Below are 21,285 nucleotides of genomic sequence, written 5' to 3'. Positions count from 1 at the left end.
AGGTTTTGAGTGGGTTTTCCTAGCGGGCCGCGGGCGAATGCCACGGGGAGCAACATGTGTGCACCCACAGACATACACACGCTGGAAAGCAAGGAAGCAGGAAAAAAGGCTTTTCAAGCAAACTTCATAAGCCTTTTTACTTCCCCCAGAAGGGAGGGATGTTGTGTACATAGTTCTGTGTAGTCAGCGCGTACACAACTTTCCCAATAGAGTGCGCCCCACTAAGCACAACAGTGCAGGCGCAGTGCTCGCCCATCTCTGCACTACGAGATGGCGCTGTCTTAGAGACAGAACAAATTCTGCTTCCGCCGATCTGCGTATTAACATGTAATTGAGCCAATGAGATTGCTGCTAACGTAGAACCGTTTCTCCTCACGGATCACACTCGCGCAGTGATACCTGAACGCACTAGGTATTATAACAAATGCATAGAGCCCTGATTAGTCAGTCTGCATTAGTCAAGTTTCAGTCTGCACCTAATACAATTGTCATATTCCTGTACATAGCCATGAAGAGAAATGTATACACTTTGTCAAGTATCAGAGATATGTGAGAATAAGATTAACGTACCAGGACCAAAGGAACTTCAGATTGTCAATTGTAAACAGCATCCAGAATCAAGTTACGTAATGTCAATGCTTTTTATTATTTTAATAAATGTGTGTGAAAATTAATCAAGTTCTGTTTAAAGTTGGTCACCGTCAATATGCTACTCTAAGCGTGCAAGCGGCATTTCTATCGTCTGACCAATCGGCAGAAGATAAACACGCCACAATAAGACCACGAGACATATTGCTAACACTCGCCTACTTCATTAGAGCGACAAGTCAAACAATCTGATGGTGTGTGTACCGAAGGTCTTGCAGTACGCGCACCACACTTGTCTTCCAGGATATTGTGTCTGTTGTATTCAACCCTAAAAACATGGCAGAACCACCTATTACCAATCTTTAACATGCCAGTTAGTTTCTACTAGAAACCCACACTCAGGACTCACCTCCAGCTGTTGCACTTTTTTGTCAATGCTGGCAGGGTCACACAGACAGTAGCCTTCGGTAGATTCCTGGTCGACGAAGCAGTGTGACAGCTGCATCGCCATCTTGACTCTGGCCAAATGTGTTGGTGTCCAGTTCTACCAGAGAATGCTTGTGTAAGAGGTCCTTGACACCCATAAAATCTTTCTGCAGTGATCTGACAGCAGGAGTAGCTGTAAAATAAGTGTTACAGTTAAAATATCTTAGTACTGAAGTCGCTCTTATAATATAAGGAAAGGATGTGAGGGAGGGTATAGTTTTCTACAATTTGCCACTGCTGACTTTGAAAAAGTGTTGGCATAATTCAAACAATTAAAACATTAGTTGGGTCCTTTTTTAAATTGTTAGGTTGCAAGTGGTGGCTTTTTAAATAAGAAAAAATAAAGATGATGGTTACTAGAAACAGAAACTAGAGCAGTTTTGCTTATAAGGGATTTGCTTCTTTGGTCAATGCCACATCCCCCACCCTTCATAGAGCAGCAAAGTTTTTATTCATCATACCCATTTCCTCCCATTTCACTCACAAGTTCGATGTGTGAATAAGGAGTGCTTATGTGCCTGTGTGATTGTCATAATTTCTAAATTCATTCTCCCATTCCATATATAATATATACATAAATAATTGAACAATATTTGTAAATACTTCCCAGATAACAGGATCCCAACTTTCATATGTTGACTGTTGCAAGAGAAATTTATCACATTGATTTTTCAATTACTAACCCACCATTAAGAAACTGGATAAGAAATCTGTAACGTCCTATCTCAATGAGGAACTTTAAAGTTTCAGCGCAGGGCAGGAACATGTAGACAAACTATTACTCAAGTTTAAAAGAGTAGCTGATGACATGCTGAATAGGTATGTACCCTGTACAATGGTTCATAATGAGAGGGAATTCCATCATATACAATTATTGTACAGAAACTTCTACAGAAACAGAGATTACTGCAAAATAATTGTAAAACACAGCATAGGGCTATAGGCAAAGAGCTGCCTGATGAAATGCATTTAAGAGACCAATGCATGATGTGTGTGCACACACACACACACACACACACACACACACACACACACACACACACACACACACACACACACACACACAAACCATTTTCTTCACATTGCAACTATGTTTCCAAATTTAGACCAAATCAGATACCCAAACCAACACAAATGACTGTCAGTGCGAGGAAATATAATCAACGCCATAATTAAACCAATTTTAAAACATAACAGAAAAATGCAATGTGTCCGTAAAATAATTTCTCTACAATTTTTGTATTTATACAGAATAGGTATAACTTCATTTAAATGTTTATTAGTGCATGCAAAACCCAAGACATTTTTACATAACTGCATTTATAGTTCTAAATGACCTCTATTACACTACAATTCAAAGATTGATCAATTGAATTTGACTGAATTAATTAATGTCATAAAAATGGCAATTCTTATGTCTTCAGTTATCTTCTTTATTATAAAAACTAAATACAACTAATGGAAAAATCATATTATTCCAAGAATTAAAGTTATTAAAACAAAATGGGAAAAGTGACTAGTAAATGTGGCATTACCAGCATATTGTAAAGTGTCCATTTTTGTGTGAAAAGGAAAGGGAAATGCGTTGTCAGTTGGTTAGAGAGGGACATCAGTGGTGGAAGCTAGTAGCTTATTATGCATTGATGCTTGGCTATGCTGCACAACAAACTGTGGTTTTATAACCTGGGATTGATATAGAGCAGTAATGAAGGGATGACATGTCTTTTGGATATAAAAAAAACAACTTGTGTCCAGTTTAATAATTGAACAACCCACTGCCCAACTTTTGAAAACAGCTGGAGAAATTAAAAGCAGGTTGAGGCACCAACCAAATAAGTAGGAAAATATGAATTTTTAAATTTAATGTATTGCTCTCATCACAAAACTACAAGCACTAACACCTAAATATATGTACCATCATCATTGTCAGAAGAGCTAGCCAATGATCTAATACTTTAGATATATAAGAGGGGTTGACACTAGGAAACAGAATCAGTTTTCAACCTCATGAGCAGTGTCTTGAGGCTCTCATCACATTAGAAACTTAAATCCTCCTTAAAATGGAATCATTTCGTAATTCATTGCCTCTCAAAATTAGAGACCTTCCCTTCATCTTATTTCAGATTTTGTTTTCCCTTTTGTTAATTATCTTTCTTTTCTAGTGTGAAGTATGAAACAGATTGTATTGGCATAAGTATAAGGGATAGTTGTGAATAGATGGTTCCTCAGTTTTTTCTGGAGAAAGTCACTCCCTTCTGTCACTAGTGGTGCCACGTTTTTACATACCGTAATAGTAGATGCACATGGGCCACGTTCTGGTATTTTGAGCCATCACTAATTATTACAATACAACTTACATGGTTATAGTTTAGATCAAAATTAAAGTATTGCACAATTTCAAGACAAGATGTGAACACATAGCATACGACATGACACCAAATATTTGGCCACTTTAGTAAGAGGTACCTTTCTGCAGTTTCTACATGGACTGTGATAGCAGCTGCCCATGTGCAGTATGGTTTGGAACTGACCGTTAAGTGTTTTTTCAGACAGAGCTATAAGCATGTCAATATGAAGCCCAATAACATGAGATTAAGGCATCAACTCAGAAATTATAATGACTTTAAACAAACTGCAGTAATTAAAACAGTTCACAAACTTCTAAGTGCAAGAAGCTACTGACTGCTGTACAGCTACAATTCTTGACCTCTTGTTCAATGAAATTATGTTCTGGCACATGAATGTGCATACTTTAATAAAAACTATCAGTAATTAAATAGATAATAACAAAGTACCCGTTTACTAAACAGCGGGAACACCAGCAGTGAAAATAAAAAAATCTTGCTAGTTTTCAGAACCATGGGCTCTTTCAACTGGTAGGTGGCATAAAAGGGTTGGAGCAAATGAGAATTAGCGAAGCAACAAAAGACTCTTGTGTAAGGGTGGAGTCTAGAACATAGAGACAAAGAAGAACAGAATTTCTAGAAAATGGGTAGCAACAACAGTTAGCATTAGTTGATTTCATTCTGCAAGAAGCATTAATGCAGAGCCCTATTTTATTTTATGAAAAAATTCTTATTTCATTCAATCCTTACCACTCTTACATCGGATGAAATAAAACCACGTAATAAAAGCTAACAAGTTCTCATCTTGCACTGCTGCTGGCCAGCTACACAGAAAGATGTTTCTGTTGCTGCTGAATTGAAGTTTCAGTTTCCTGTACATCACTGCTAAGGATATTTGACCCTTTCCCTGTATTAAGCACACAGCAGCAAAAGAACTGCCAACTCCTTTTCATCCACAGGACACAAATTGCTGTATTTTCTATGCTCTATTATTCACCTAGAATTCTTCTGTAGAGTCCATTATATCCAGCACCACTTGGAAGTTTTATTGCAACTAGAGAGAAAGCTCCAACTGAAGATAGCAAGCTGCAAGAAGCTCCAGCAGGTAATTTCACAAGCGACGGACATTGTCTTTCCTGTTAACAAGTTCAAGCTCTCATTTAGTAACTACTGGCAACAGTGCAATCCTTGAATATTATTTCTGCAATCAAAAATTTCCTGTAAAATCCATGACACAATTTAAAGAAAGAATAAATATAGGAAATCTGTCTTGTTAATATCACCACATAGACATTATTTCTTAATTAACATTAAGTCTGAGAAAAACAGAAACAGAGAAACACTTTAGTGTCAACAATAATTTATTGAATGAAAATTGTGACAAAGAAACCAGCAAGTCCTAAGCATATTATATCAAAACACTGGTTAATAATTGAAGTTCATACCAAATATACTGACAATACTATAAACGTACTTTTCTACCCAAGAAGAGAAGAAAAGCTTAAGAAGAGAACCAGATATTTGGAAACAGCCAATGTGGTAACAAGAACTCTAAGTTGAAGGCAACAGGACTGGGAAACGATAGTCCCAGGAACTTTGAATCTTTGTAATTACGTCTAGTTTCCTGACTGGAGGACGTTATGTAATAAGGAAAACCGTATACGTGAAAGTGATCATAATATCCCTTACATAAATGCAATTCATACTATATATACTAGCTGAAAAAGATACAACTTAACAATACTGAGGAAGAAGAGTATGATGTCATATATGGCTACCAGTCCTAGCAGGTGGTTGACAAAGTGTCAGAAAGAAACTACTCTTCTGCTACGTAACTAAAATTGGTAACTGTAATTCACTCATGAACTGTTGGCTGTCTTCCTCATTTATACCTGAAAGAAGTCAGTTGGAATGGAGTGGCTACACCGTTCTTCAGCAAAATATTAATAAACACACTCTCAATACAACCCAAATATCCCTATGCCTCAGATTTGTCATGATTCAGTGAAACATGTACTGTGCAGTATATATTCATTCAAATAAAGTCCACCTCTATCCTTATTTTGTCAAATAAAAGGAATTACAGTATTCCATTGCTCTATACCTGGCATTGGTGTAGTCAAAGTCATAGTACTTTCCAGCTTGAAGTCACTGCATTACAAACACAATGGCCTGGATACATTCTTGATATGCGGATGTGCAATATTTTGATACCCTCGTGCTTCTCAGTAGCCTCTCCCCAGTGGCCAAGCTGAATCTGAAGCTGTCCAAGAGACATGTGCTGGTTCCCCAACATCATTTCTCACATGCTTGCCATGAGACTGAATCTGTTAAAACAGAAACATGTTTTGAAACCATCAGAAAGTCTCAAAAGATGTGCATAATACACAGATTTCCAAAAATCAGCATATATTGCAATTCACCAGTAAATTGTACTATACCATACAGATCGTAATAAAATTACCTGCAGCATGGAGAAGTCATATTGTTATTACTGATTGTATTAGCAAATCAATTCCATTCTAATATATAAGATAGAAATACATATTATTCATATATAACAATGTGACAAAGAAATTAACTCATTGTTGAAAAGAATATGAGGAAATCTGGAGAGTTGTCTACAACTTTGCTGTAAGTGGAACCCATTTCAATGTTCACTTTTATCGTAGATCCCCTGGTGCATTTCTATAATACATTTTTAATGTAACATTTTTTAATGGATTATTTGCAACAAAAATGGCAATAATTATTTTTAAGCATATTTATCTGCATCAAGAACTAATTTCAAATTTAACCCAAAAGTTTTTTAATTATTTAAATTTAGATGAGGTGAGGTGAGGTACTATTCCTCATTGCACAGATATACTTAATATTGGTTGGTTGGATCCTTAAAGGGACCAATCTACTAGTTCACCAGTCCCTCTGCCTCAGACAGACAAGACTATATGACTAGATCAGAGATAGCCTACAACACAAAAACCTGGTGAAGAAAACCCCAAGATCTACCTATGTTGAAGCATCTAAATAAGAGACAAAAGTGAGGAAGGGAGACAGAGCAAAACAGGCAAGCAAGGTGCCCCATGTAGGAAGCAACCAGGAGCCTCCAAAAGCAGAGTGCAGTGAGAAGATATACATCACTTGGCTCCTGTCACATACCAGAGGTACTCCACTCCAAGACTGCCTTGGAAAGACTAGCCACATGGACAGACTAAGAGTGCTGGTGGAAGCTGTCACCAGCACTCTGGTTGGCAAGATATAGCACAAAGATCGACAGTAGGTGGTGGATCATGCATGCCTATCACAAGAGGCCAGAGGTGAACTTGCAAGCAACACGCCACCAAGGCCCTCTTGACAGAAAGTATTTAGAACATCACAGTTGACTGGAGTGCCTCAGTAATTAACTCACAATCCTGTTTGGTTTCTGTCATTCATTTGCAGAGTGGGCTTAGGCTAAGATCAGATGTAGTGACCAGAGTAGTGTTTATAGTGGGACTTGTAATCCACCTTCAGTGAGGCTAACGTGGAATATATTTTGAGAGCTTGTACCACAACACTTGGACTTTGTTCAATTTAAGTAGTGGCTATCTGTTCCAGAAAATAAAGGACTGAGTTAATCCATGTATGAATTTGTGATGTAGAAAGAGGATACTAGTCACACATAGCCACTTCCTCTCTGTTGCTTCCATGGTATGAGGCTCTACAGTGGCAACAAGGACACAACAGTGACAAGGATAATTCAATAACGAATTAAGCTAGTCGACTTTGCCAAAGAGTTTGCTTTCTTCTCTTGTGTTTTATCTTGCATGGGTGATTGTGTTCCTCATTGCTAATATTTTCTTGTGTTCTTGCATGTATTGTAGTAGGGGAAACACAGAACTAATCAAATTTCTCTTTTCAGAGGCTTTGCTTGGTTTTTGCTGTACCTGTGAACTATCCATCCCCTGCCACCACACCTCAGCCACAGACAGCTAATGTAATGGATCTAATACAAGCTTTTCAGTTTCAGAACCAACAAACTGATACCCTACTGATGATGGTACAATTACTTCTGGCTGCACAAGCTGCATCGGCTGCACTACCAAACAACCGACCAGCTCGACATGTGCTGCCAAGCAGCATACCGATGTTCTGGCAATTTAATGACACAGAAGAGGAGTGGCTCGAATACCTCACTCAGTTCCAAGCACACTGTCAAGTTCATCTGGTTCAAGGTACTGTAAAATTACAATACTTTGTTTTAATGCAGTGTCCCCAATGTTAAGGTTAATACAAAAACTATTCCCCACCATGTCTCCTGGCAAACTCAGCTATGACAAAGTAATTGCTGCATTAACTCAACATTATGATCACCAAGACAAAGTAGCTGCAGCTAGATATCAGTTCTTTCACTTGCAAAAAAAGCCAGAACACACCTACTGCCATTGGTACACAGAATTAATTGGCGTAACTGGGAGAAGTAAATTTAAGTGGAGTTGTGACAACTTTTACATTGATTTAATGATCCACAATGCATTGACATTCAGTGTCCCAGATAGCAGAATATGGGAACAGATCCTAAAGTACTTAGAGGTACATTTGGGTGCCATAGCAGCCGATAAGTTTGACCAGGCCCCAATTTGTCAGGTTGAGTCGTCCCTTGCTCGCAACCACCCCAAGCCGCCACAACAACAAGCAGGTACGTAGCCATGTTGACAGCCATGTAGACATTGAAACAGGCCTGTGAATTTAGTACAGTCTTGCCCTAGATGTTTCGCTTGCCATAAAAGACAGGAATGACCATCATGTAACACAACATGTTACACATGTGGAAGAAAAGACCTTGTCCCAACAGTTTGTTTGCAATGGCACAAAAGCTCCAATTTTGCGTGCTCCCAGGAAATACAGGCTCATGAACATGCAGTGAATGCTCTGTTTTCTAAGCCTACAACACGCTCTGACAAAAGTAAAATTAAAGTTACACCTCCTTCTCACCCTAGTGCTGCACAATGATGTTCTAATGAAATATTTGTCTCATTACGAATTGCTGACCATTGTGTGAACTTTCAGTTGGACACAGGTGCCTAAGTAACTTTGCTTTATCATGCCACATATGAACAGATAGGCTCACCCTGCCCTTCTAAATCTAGCAAGCACCTCACTACCTACAGTGGACAGGAAATTCCACTGCTTGGACAGTGTAGTTTGCCTGCCACATCAGGATGGTGAAATTTAATGTGTTAAAATCAAGAAACAGTGAGAATGCCTTTGATTTGTTTGGACTTAGCATCCCAGACCATGTACTTTCAGTACCGGCTTTTGCACTAAAAGACAGCCTCTGTAGCTTGCAAAAGGATTTCCTAAACAATTTTAAGAAGGAATGGAAAAATGTAATAACATTTTCGTGCATGTTACAGTGAAAGACAATGAACAGCCTAAGTTTCTCCAGACTCACCACATTCCAATTGCTTTAAGAGACAAATCAGCCGGTGAAATGAAAGAATTGCAAGATAATGGTGTAATTGCTACCAGTCAAGCTAGTCATGGGGCAAGTCCTCTCATTTTGTTGCCTAAGTCTTCTGGTCACATTCGCATTTATGTTTACTTCAAGTCTATAGTCAACTCACAGACAGTAGTTGACACTTATCCATTGCCTTACCCTGTGGAACTCATGAACAGGCTTGGTGCAGAATATTACTTTTCTAAGATAGATTTACATGACTTCTACTCACAGATTACATTAGATGCAGAATAACAAAAAGTGTTTGTTGCAAATACACACTTAGGACTGTTAAAATATTTGAATTAGGACTTTGGCAGTGCTTCCACAAGCGCAATTTTTTAATATTACTTGGAAGAGCTGACTGCAAACGTGCCATTTTGTTTGAGCTAAATAGATGATATTAATATCTCAGGTCATACACCAGAGGAACACATTGCCAATTTGCATACTCTCTTTCGAGTGTTGTCAGAAGCGGGATCAAAGTTTCATCTCAAAAAGTGTGACTTTTGCTACTCACCATATAGTGGTGAAAGTTGCTACTCACCATATAGTGGAAATGCTGATTTGCGATAGGCACAATAAAAAGATTCTCACAATCATAGCTTTCGGCCATTAAGACCTTTGTGAGCAGTATACACACACACGCGCACACACACTCACTCACGCAACTCAACTTTCACACACGTCTGCAGTCTCAGAGAGCTGAAACTACACTGCGAGCAGCAGCACCAGCGCGTGATGGGAGTGGCGACTGGGTGGGGTTAAGGAGGAGCCTGGGGTGGGGAGGGGCATGGATAGTATGATGGGACTGGCAGACAGTGAAGTATTGCAGTTCAGACGGAGGGCAGGAAAGAAGGTCCAGAGGGTGGAGGAGGTAAGTGGGGGATGGGAAAGGAATAAAAATAAAAATAAATTAAAAGACTGGGTGTGGTGGTGAAATGATGGCTGTGTAGTGCTGGAATGGGAACAGGTAGGGGGCTGGTTGGGTGAGAACAGTGACTAATGAAGGTTGAGGCCAGGAGAGTTATGGGAACGTAGGAAAGTTCCTACCTGCGCAATTCAGAAAAGCTGGTGTTGGTGGGAAGGATCCATATGGCACAGACTGTGAAGCAGTCAGTCAGATGAGGGATATCATGTTTGGCAGCGTGTTCAGCTGCAGGGTGGTCGACTTGTTCTTTGGCCACAGTTTGTCGGTGGCCGTTCATGTGGACAGACAGCTCGTTGGTTATCATCCCTACATAGAATGCAGCACAGTGGTTGCAGCTTAGCTTCTAAATCACATGACTGGTTTTCAAGGTAGGCCTGCCTTGATGAACAGCCACTGAAAAACTGTGGCCAAAAACAAGTGGACCGCCCTGTAGCTGAACACGCTGCCAAACATGATACCCCTCATCTCAATGACTGCTTCACAGCCTGTGCCATATGGATCCTTCCCACCAACACCAGATTTTCTGAATGGTGCAGGTGGGAACTTTCCCTGCGATACATTCTATGTTCCCGTAAACCTCCTGGCCTCAACCTTCATTAGTCACTGTCCACACCCAACCAGCTCCCTCCCTGTTCCCATTCTGGCACTACACAGCCATCATTTCACTGCCAAACCCAGTCTTTTAATTTATTTTTATTTTTATTTCTCTCATTTCCACTACTTAACCCCTCCCCCCTCCGCACCTTCTCTCTTGCCCCCTGTCTATACTGCAACTCTCCACTGTCCACCACTCCCACCATACTATCCCTCCCTCTCCCCACCCCAGTCTCCTCCCTACCCCCACCAAGTCACCACTCCCATCATGCACTGGTGCTGCTGCTCGCAGTGTAGTTTCAGCTTTTTGAGACTGCAGTTGTGCTTGCATAAGTGTGTGTGTGTGTGTGTGTGTGTGTGTTTGTGTGTGTGCGTATGTGTATGTGTATGTGTATGTGTGTGTACTGCTGACAAAGGCCTTAATGGCCGAAAGCTACGATTGTGTGAATCTTTATATTGTGCCTATCGCGGCTCAGCGTCTCAGCTATATGGTGAGTACCAACTTTCCTTCTCTTGTATTGTTACATTCCATCCTGGATTTTCCATTGTTTGAAAGTGTGACTTTTTTCACACTGAACTACAATACTTAGGGTGTGCATCCCCTCCAGTGTTATTTGCTTGCAATCTGTTACCTGTCTGTTCCTCACAATGTGTCTGAACTGCGGTCAGTACTAGACAAAATGAGTTCATACCGAATGCCACACAAATCATAGCTTTATTGCATTGCTTGCATCACGGAAATGTACCTTTTTTATTGGGCTAAAGACTGTCAAAATGGATTTTGGAAACTCAAAAATGCCTTGCTTAGTAACAGATGTTTAGTGCATTTTGACCCTGCAAAACCGTTAGTTTTGCAAGTTGATGCTTTCTCCTAAGGAATCAGTGCTGTGATTTCACACAGAGTTGGGTAACAAGTGGGACCCATTGCTTTTGCCTAAAACTTGCTCATTCAAACTCAGTGCATTTATTATCAAATAGAAAAAGATGCTCTCACTGTTGTTTACAGTGTGACAAAATTCCTTCACTACTACAGCTAGAAAAGCACAGACAAACAAATGATGAACAAGTCTTACAGACTACATGAGGTTGGGGGGAAAGGACAATAACAGAGACAGAGCAGGTAGGGTCGGGACTGCACTGGATCACCAAGCCCATATAGCTGCAGCTCTGTCTGGGCAGGGAAGACTACAGAATTTTCTGCCAACCCCCAAACAGGACAGTGAAGTTAAATGACCCTTCCTTAAAGAGGGTGGTAAAAGCCTGCTTCACGAATAAAACATGAAACTAAGTTAGATTCTGGGTCGTCGTCTCCTAACACCAGGGTTTGTGAGTCATGGATGCTATGAGTCTGCCACAGGGTGGCTAGTTTGGGATAGTCCAGCAAAATGTGGACCCCTGTCATACAGATGCCAAAACAACAGTGGGATGGGCCTCTCTATGGAGGGAATAACCAGGAGTCAGACAAGTATGGCCAATGGGGAGCCAGTAAAGGTAGACCCTGGTTAGAGGCTTGCCTGGAGGACCTCCACAGATTCATAGTCTCCTTTATCACTGGTAGTTAGTTTGGTGAAGTCAGAATGAGCCATACCATATTCCGGGCACCTAAACTTGATGGTGTAATACCAACTGGAGGTCAGTTTCTGGAAAACTGATCTCTAGAGTCAGTTTACTGGTAGCCTGTTTCGCCAGGCTTTCAGCAAGCTCATTCCCTGGGATCTCGATGAGGTGCAGGTTCCAGATAGAGGTCACCGAGTTTCTACACTATTCGAGGTCATACGGGGAATCATGGATAACAATAACCATGAGGTGGTGAGGGTAGCACTAGCTGAGTTTGCAAACTGCTCAGGGAATGCAGAAACGGATATGCCTGAGAGATGGATACCAACTCTGCAGTTAAAGCACTATAGCCATCTGGCAAGGAGAGCAGTTCAGAATGTCCTGCCCAAGTATAAGCAAAGCCTAGATGACCAGTGCCCACTGAGCCATCAGTGTAGACAACTTCTGAATCCTGGGATGCACCAAGGATGGAGAAAAATTTGCAGTAGGGGGCCTCAGGATGGACTATGTGTTTTGCACATTGTGGTAGGTCAAGATGAAGCTGAAGCCAGGGGATGCTCTGTGGAGGTGTATGTAAGTGGATCCAGAGGAGATGTGGAAGAGGGAAGAACTGAAGTTCAGAGGTTAGACCAGATGCAGACCACAATGGTAATTCCTCATTGGGGCTGCCGTTGCAGGAGATAGATTACCGTGTTTGGATGGTAGTCAGATGCTTAGGGGCACTGGCAGTGGGGGTAGTGTAATTGGCAAGCTCTTGATAGTGCCTGATCCACAATGGAGAAATCCCAGCATCCACGAATAAGATGTTCACAGGGCAAGTCTGACAAAATCCTGTTGCAAGTCGAACTTCACAGTGGTTTACTGATCCAGTATCCACGATGCTGACAGTGATGCCAAACATGTGCCAGATTCCCATAATGAAGGTGGGACTGTGCCAGGGCTTTGTGAAATTACAGAAAGGTACTGTGATCTGGAACTGAGCTGGTGCTACTCAGGCAGCGAAGAGTATTAAGGTGCAGCCAACAATTTTACTTAAGCTAGCATTGATGGGGAACCCATGATGGCCAGGAATCAAAGACCAGCCCTAGAAAGCAATAACTCTCCATCACATTACGTAGTTGATCATCAAGGTAAAGTTCTGGTTGTGGTTGACTGCTACAACATTGACAGAAGTGCACGATGTCAGTCTCAGTGGCAGAAAATCGCAAGCCATGGGTGAGGGCTCATGCCTGCACCTTTCCTAAGGCGTCTTACGGTCGATGCTCAGCAACATCTACACTAGAGGAGGAATAATAGAGGCAAAAGTCATCGGCATACTTTGACAGTGATACTGAGGACCTCACAGCAACTGCTAGACCATTGATGGCTACTAGAAAGAGAGGGAGACTCAGTACACAGTCCTGAATGATCCCATTTTCTTTGGTATAGGGGATACTGTGGGAAGTACCAACACAAACCCAAAACATAAGGTAAGAAAGGAAGTTCTGGATGAAAATTGGGAGTGAAGCCTGGAGATCCTAGTCATGTAAGGTAGCAAGGATGTGGTGTCATAAGCCTTTGCAGGTTGAAGAAGACAGCTTTAATGTGTTGAAATCAGGCAAAAGCTGTTCAGATGACAGACTCCAGGTAAATGAGATTATCAATAGTGAAATGGCCTTGGCAAAAAGCCACCCTGGAAAAGAGGCGAAATATCGTAAAACACATGGAGCGAACACAGCTGCCAGCTCACCATGCATTCTAGCCACTTACAGAGAACAATGGTGAGACTTATTGGGTAATAACTGTCAGTCTCTAGAGGCTGCTTAAACAGTTTCAGCACTGGGAAAAGGATGCTCTCTCGCCATTTTGATGGGTACATGCCCACACTCAAGATGCAATTAAAGCTGGCAAGGATGCATGGTTGACCATTTGGTAGGTTCCTGATCATCTAGTTACCGTATTTACTCGAATCTAAGCCACACCTGAAAAATGAGACTTGAAATTAAGCAAAAAATTTTTCCCAAATCTAAGCCGCACCTGAAATTTGAGACTTGAAATTCAAGGAGAGAGAAAAGTTTTAGGCTGCCCCCCAAATCGTAATAAATATGGTCCATTGTAATATGAGACAATTTAGGTCGAATGAATGACGATATACCTACAGTAGTTTGGTTTGAGTCATAATCTTAGCAGTTCAGCTTTACCAAGTAGCCATTGCTAAGCATCAAGTGCTCCATCCGTATTTATATGGGTACCCTTCCTTTTTCGCGTACTTCGTCTGATTTGAATTGATTGCTTATTTTTCTTTGATCTGATAAGTGCCGTTCTCTTTGTTATAGGTGTTTATGTCACTCTAAGCTGAAAATGCATTACTTTACTGTGCCATGCATTGTATTCTGATAATGAGTGTTTAAACCTATTGCCGCTCGTGGCATGACTTGCTTTTGTGCACGCTACTGCCGCATACAATTTTTTTAAAAAAAAGAGAGAGGAATCGTCTCATTAGCAAAACAATGGCAAGAGACTGATTTGTTGTCACTTACACTGCTGCTTTCTTTGACAATGATCAACAAGAACCAAATAATATACAGCGTATGATAGAAGATGTTTTGAACGAGAGTGTGGTGAAAATTTTTCTCTGTTTGAAAATCTTTGCAGACACCTCTTTAGTACATTACATTCTGCACTGAAATTAGAGTCATCTTAGGTTTAACAATCTAGTCAATTGCCATGCTTCATTTATGACTGTGTCACTATTAGGCATAAGAATAATACGAATGTGAACATGACACGATATGTATATTCTTCCGTGTTTGCTGTTGTCTCACTCTAGTTTCGTAGTTTATTAGGCAGACCGGATTTAAATAAGTTAGCAGCAAACACAAAAAAATACACGGCAAAATGTTTATATTCATATTATTCTTATGGTGATGAGAATACTGCATGTGATTCACAATTCATAAAAGTTCCTATAAGGAACCATCTCTTCTCACAGATAGGAAAAAAGTCAGAATGTAGAATTGGCCATATTGTCAAACATCCCAAACAGTCTTTTGGTTGTGGCGGCACCTACCAACATTTTTCAGAACTTCAGCTTACTTTGCACTCAATTCTAGGCCGCAGGCGTTTTTTTGGATTACAAAAACCGGAAAAAAAGTGCGGCTTAGATTCGAGTCAATACGGTATGGATACGATTCAGGGCTGGGCTGTATCAGTGGCGTGACAGAGGACACGGATGAATTACCACTCTCAATGCAGCATTATATAGCTCCGGGTGTAGTAAAAGGTAATTGGTTTTGCTCCAACACAAAAGACAGGTTGGTAATTCTCAGACTCTGATGCTTGAGCATAGTGCACAGCAAAATGTTTGGTGATGGCATCTAGGTTGGTACAGTATTCAGAACCATTCAAGGTAATTCCAAGTGTACCTGCATGTATCTTATATCCAGAGATGTCTGATCTTAGCCCAAACCTGCAGAGGAGAGATACATGGTCCAATAGTAGAAACATAGCGTTCCCAGCATTCTCACTTTCGTCTTTTCATTAGGTGGTGGACCCAGGTATGGAGACACTTAGAGGCAATGCACTGTTCCATTGAACTTATGGTTTCCGAGTACCTGCCTGCAGTGTAATGGCCTCTGTGATTTCTGAGGACCACCAAAGTACTGTCTTTAGTTGGGGCAGGACTGACGAACAGTGGATGGCTAAATCAGCTGTTGAAAGAATGACTGTAGTTGTATGCTGGACTCCCTCACCAACATCTCCATGCAGCAGGGAGCCAATGTCAACAGCAGAGGTGAAAACATCCCAAACAGCACTGTTGAGAGCCCGTCTGGGCATGCGTACAGGGGAGTGACACTGAGCAAGGGACAGGAAGATTTCAAAGTGGTCACTAGGTCACTGTGCAGCCTCCAGTGGATGGATGGGTGAATACAAGGGATGCAAATGGGAAGGTCTGTGGCTGAGAAGGTTTGTGTGCCACAGTGAAGTGTGTTAGGCTACCATTATTTAAGAAGTAATGGTCAAGTTGTACCAGTAAGTTTTAGAAGTCTTTACCATGGCTAGTTACCAATGTTCCACCCCACAAAATGTTGGCATTGAAATCACCCAAGACCCGCATAGGTGGGGGAGCCAAGATACCAATGCAAACAGTATGTTCTGAAGCACTTCACCATTGGGAGGGAGATAAACATTGCAGATGGCAATATTCTGAAATGACTGTAACCAGAAAGCAACAGCCTCCAAAGAGGTGTTTTAAGAGACAGAAGTTTGTTACACAGAGTGCCTAGGACATAGTTGCAGTCCTGGCCTCAAACCCTGTCATAGGCAGCATTATTTTAATATCCCTGGTTTTTGAGAAGGGCTGGGGTCCGTATTACTGAAAACAAGTGCTTTTTTGCCAAGATAGAATCACTATCAGTCGTTGTACAGACCAAATGTTGCAGTGAGAATTCCTCTGCTTGCTCTTAGCCCTGTGCTCCTCCCACAGTGTAGGTAGGGAAGGGAAGATTTTGGGGTTGCACCTCTCTGCATTGAAAGGGGACTGTTCTTTCACAGAGACTGTTGGGGCCCTAAGACACCATTGGGGGAGAACTTCACCCACTTCATTTGTGGCTGATCTGTCATGATGCCACCAACTCTGAATGGGGCCTATCCCCATTTGTGCCACCCAGACTCAGCAATGGTTGCCATGTCAGTAATCCTTTGCTTGGAGTCGGACGCCCCAGTCATGCATAGCACACACTCCTTGGCAAGCATGGGGAGTTTCCAGCTCAGGCACCAACAGTGTGATCCCTGCATTCACTGTGCAGGTACTTTCTGACCCCCACCTCCACAATGGGATGGCTACAGTGCTGGGATTAAAGGTGTATGACTGCATGAAAGGGAAGAAGGTAGAGATGGAAGACATAAGGTACAGAACACTATGGATTGGGTGCCTGCACAATCCAAAGTTCTGGAAATTTTGAAAATTGGTGGCAGGTGAAACACAGCAATGGAGCCACATATTTATTTATTTGATGATATGTTGTAGAATATGCCAGAAGTTATAATTCAAAGCTATATCATACACCAGGTCAAAGCAGGCTCGGCACCAAGAAAACCATCCAATGTAGTTGCAGAGGGAGAAACAGATAGTGGAAGTGAAAGCATGAAGCACAGAAATGAAGTAATGCTGCAAAGGTTGACAACAATTTGTATACAAGGACATGCTCGCTAAAGAGCTGTGAGCCCCTGGGATGATACTTGATTTTAGTAGTGATGGTTTGATGTCAAACTATCATGACAGGTTTCATCTGAATTCTGCTGAGTATGTATTTCTTGTTTGTGGGATCCTGCCCGCTCTTCTACTATAGGGTTACTAGGTTGACAATACTTAACTTTCCCTTTTCACAATGAAATGCCACAATCAATTGGTGACATGCAAATAATCAGTGTCCTTAAATATATACTAAATCACAGCTGTATCTTTGGATCACAGCTCATCTTCTTGTGCAGCTCTTCTAGTGCAGCCAAAGCTAGCTGGAGCAGCACTTATATTCTCTTTGTATAGGTGCCACGCCTGTCTCACAACCTTCTCTGTTGTTACGTTCCAGACCAACGTGCCGGCACTTTATGTTACACCCCCACCACATGAAAGCGAAGAACCATCGTCATGTAAGAGGGTGCAACAAAGGTGGGGGAGGATGCAGTACTGGACCAGAAGCTGTGACTGCAAGGGATGTCAAGCTTCCAGTCGTACCCTGCCATCCGTCCTTCACTCAGGCAGAAATGTCCACCAGAGGAGTACTCGTCCAACTCTGGAGGACAATAACTGGAGAGGGAGGACATTGACTTCTGCAGTGTGGATGGGCCCAGCTCTATTGCTGTTGTTGTTGTTGTTGTTGTCTTCAGTCCTGAGACTGGTTTGATGCACCTCTCCATGCTATTCTATCCTGTGCAAGCTTCTTCATCTCCCAGTACCTACTGCAGTGCACATCCTTTTGAATCTGCTCAGTGTATTCATCTCTTGGTCTCCCTCTACAATTTTTACCGTCCACACTGCTCTCCAGTACGAAATTGATGATCCCTTGATGCCTCAGAACATGTCCTACCAACCAATCCCACCTTTAAGTCAAGTTGTGCCACAAACTCCTCTTCTCCGCAATTCTATTCAATACCTCCTCATTAGTAATGGGGTCTACCCATCTAATCTTCAGCTCTATAGTAAACACAAAAAGTGGCAGAGGAGGTGAAGGCTTCGCCTCCATGGCGGTTTTCCTGCAGTGTCCTGATGACACCCTCTGGTGGCCATTGTGTGAATCTGGGAGAAGAGACACAGAAATATCATTGTGCACATGATAGTGGCAAAGTTGATTCTGATGTTGGCACTGCAAACCGTTTGGACCCGAAAGGAAACACATGCAAGTACCAAGTCGATGGATGACCTCGCCTCATTCCCACAGTATGCAGCCACTAAAAACTGTGAAACAGAATATCATGTGGTGTGAACTGATTCTTGCAATTTTTGGGCAGTTCATACAGGAGCTTGTTTTGTCAGATGAAACGAGGACTGCAAAGGCTTGTGATAAATTACCAAGAAGAATTTTCTGCATGCCAATAATGGTGGAATTTGGTTGACACCACACCCAATACTCAAAGCCTCTTTCTTGGTTTGTGAATAGTTACACTGAGCTTTGGACAACACCTTTGATGTGAAAGCACTGCACCTGTTCCGTAAGAGGAAGCATCAACTTGCAATACAACTGGTTTGTCAGGATCAAAGTGAGCTAAGCATCGATCACTGAGCAATGTATCTAAGTTTTTCAAAAGTTACATGGTACTCATCTGTGCAAACAAAGGGGACATTCTTGCAATGCAATAGTGTGGCGATATGTGCAGCAGTCTGTATGATCTGAATAAAATAGTTCATTTTCCCTAAGACTGATTGCAATTCTGTGACATTGGGAGGAACTGGCAAATCTTGTAGGGCTAACAAATGCGGCTCAAGAGGATATACATCTTGACTGTTTATGACATGACCAAGATGTTGTAACTCAGGATTTAAAAAAAAAATTGCACTTGTCCAGTCTACACTTTAGTCTTGCATCAGATAACACATGAAACATACCACGCAAATTTGCAATGTGTTCTTCAGGTGTGCTACAATAATGCTGTCCAAATTAGTTTCAACAGTTTGGCACTTGTGCAGTCAGCTGTTCTAAATACCATTGGAAATGGTGGGTGCAGAAGCACTGCCAAAAGGCAAATGTATATATTTAAATAGACCCAAATGTGTATTCACTACACACACCTATTGAGATTCTTCATCAAGCAGTATTTGAAGATACGTATCATGCAGATCAGCTTCTGAAAAGTAGCGACCAGTGCCAAATCTGTCCACGAGATCCTCTGCTTGTGGCAATGAATAAATATCAGTCACAGTTTGTTGGTTGATGGTAGACTTAAAGTCAACAATGAGGCGAATGTGACCTGAAGGTTTGGGGATCAAAACCAGTGGACTTGCCCACAGACTAGCATGTATGGGCACCATACCTCAGCAATCTTTTAATTCTTCAAGTTCAGCAGCCATATAGTTGTGTAATGCAATAGGAACAGATCTGTCCTGGAAAAATTTCAGCTGAGCATTGTCTTTTATAGTAATATGTCCAACAAAATTGTTAGCCTTGCCTAATCCTTCAGAATAGAGTTCAGGGAATTCTTTCAACAAGCTAGCTACACTGTCTTTTGCATTGAATACAGCCAGTGACTTCAAATTCTCCTGAATTTTAAAGCCAAACAAATAAAACAAATCAAGGACAAATATGTTCTCACATTCACTCAATTGTAGAACAGTGAAAGTCACAGTTCCCATATGTGAGCGATAAATGGCAGGCAAAGTACATTTTCCAAGAATGGGAAGGTCTTGTCCATTATAAGCTGTTAGGTGCATGCTAGTTTCAGATAGGCATGGAGAGCCTAACAGTTCATGTTACAATTCAGCAATGTAACACAAGCAACCATGTCCAACTGAAATTTCACACGTTTATCAATAAGATGTAAATGAACAAAAAGTTTGTTGGTCTGGTGTAGCACTGAAGTAAGTGTTTGCTTGATAGTTTTGCTGATGCCTGCAGCAGGGTTTGAATGCACTGCATCGATTACTTGTGACTAGATTTTTGTGAATGGGCCAAATTCTTATATTTGTTCCATTGCAAACATAGAGATTGCCCATGTCCTTTCTTGCCACAAGCATAACACTGAGCTTTTCGGGAGGGGCAGTCTTGGCATTTGTGCTGTGAATAACACTGAGGGCAAGACTTAGTTATGTTTGCCTGTTTAGCCACCTTTAGCAAGCTGCTTATGCAGTGTGGAGCATTGTTTGCTCGGTGTGATGAGCACCTTAAGGAATATGGAGAACAGCTAGGCACACATTGCTCATTACTTTCATGTGAAATATGCCAACCAATAAGCAGAAGAAAATGACAGCACAGATAAAGAGAAGAAAGTTATCACAACAGCCCCTAATCTGACTACTACTGAAACTATATGTCAAACGTTTATTATGTTTAGTGTAACATTTTGGAGCTCTACCTGCACGTACTTTCATTTTATTATGTATTTTATGTGACAGTCTACCTCCTCTCTCTGAGCTTGCCTCCCCACTTTGAAGTACATTTTATTTTTATTCTATTGTATCACGTATAGAAATGCTCAATTCAATTAGAGGGTGCTCAAACTGAGCTACTGAGAAGTAGCAAATATAGGTAATTAACATTATTGTAACTTTGCTCATTTGAAAACAGCACTTGGGGAAAACATTCCACATCTGAGGACATGCCTCCTCATCTAAATATTGTAAATAATTATTTGCAGCGTGCACATATGCTTTTTGTGCCAAACCCAAACACACCATATGAGGAATAGGTACAGTAGCAATTACTGTAAAAGGGAGATAGGAAAAGATTAGCCGATGAGAACTGGTAGTGATTACCTGCACTAAAATATTTTCAGAACCACTGTCTCAGTGATGTCACTGCCCTATTGTGTATGCTAAAATAAGGCACACCGACTTGAAAAAAACTCAGTTAATGGGCATGCTACTGCACCCTTAGGCGAACGGAAATTCCGAATCAAATTATCAATTGATGAATGCGAGACTGGACATCTATTGATGTCTATGGTGGACAGAGTATGCTTGGATCGATACTGATGATATTGTTATTTATACTACTGATGGGGCATGGTGCATGTGCATCCATTCTGTTGGAATTGCCAGTAGACTCCCATGGGCACATACTGCTGCAGATAATTTTGTGACCCTCCCACTTTCATAACTTACTCTATTACTG

The sequence above is a fragment of the Schistocerca serialis genome, chromosome 5 (assembly GCF_023864345.2).
Source record: "Schistocerca serialis cubense isolate TAMUIC-IGC-003099 chromosome 5, iqSchSeri2.2, whole genome shotgun sequence".
In the NCBI taxonomy this organism is placed as follows: Eukaryota; Metazoa; Arthropoda; class Insecta; order Orthoptera; family Acrididae; genus Schistocerca; species Schistocerca serialis.
Note: the sequence above shows the minus strand (reverse complement) of the source record.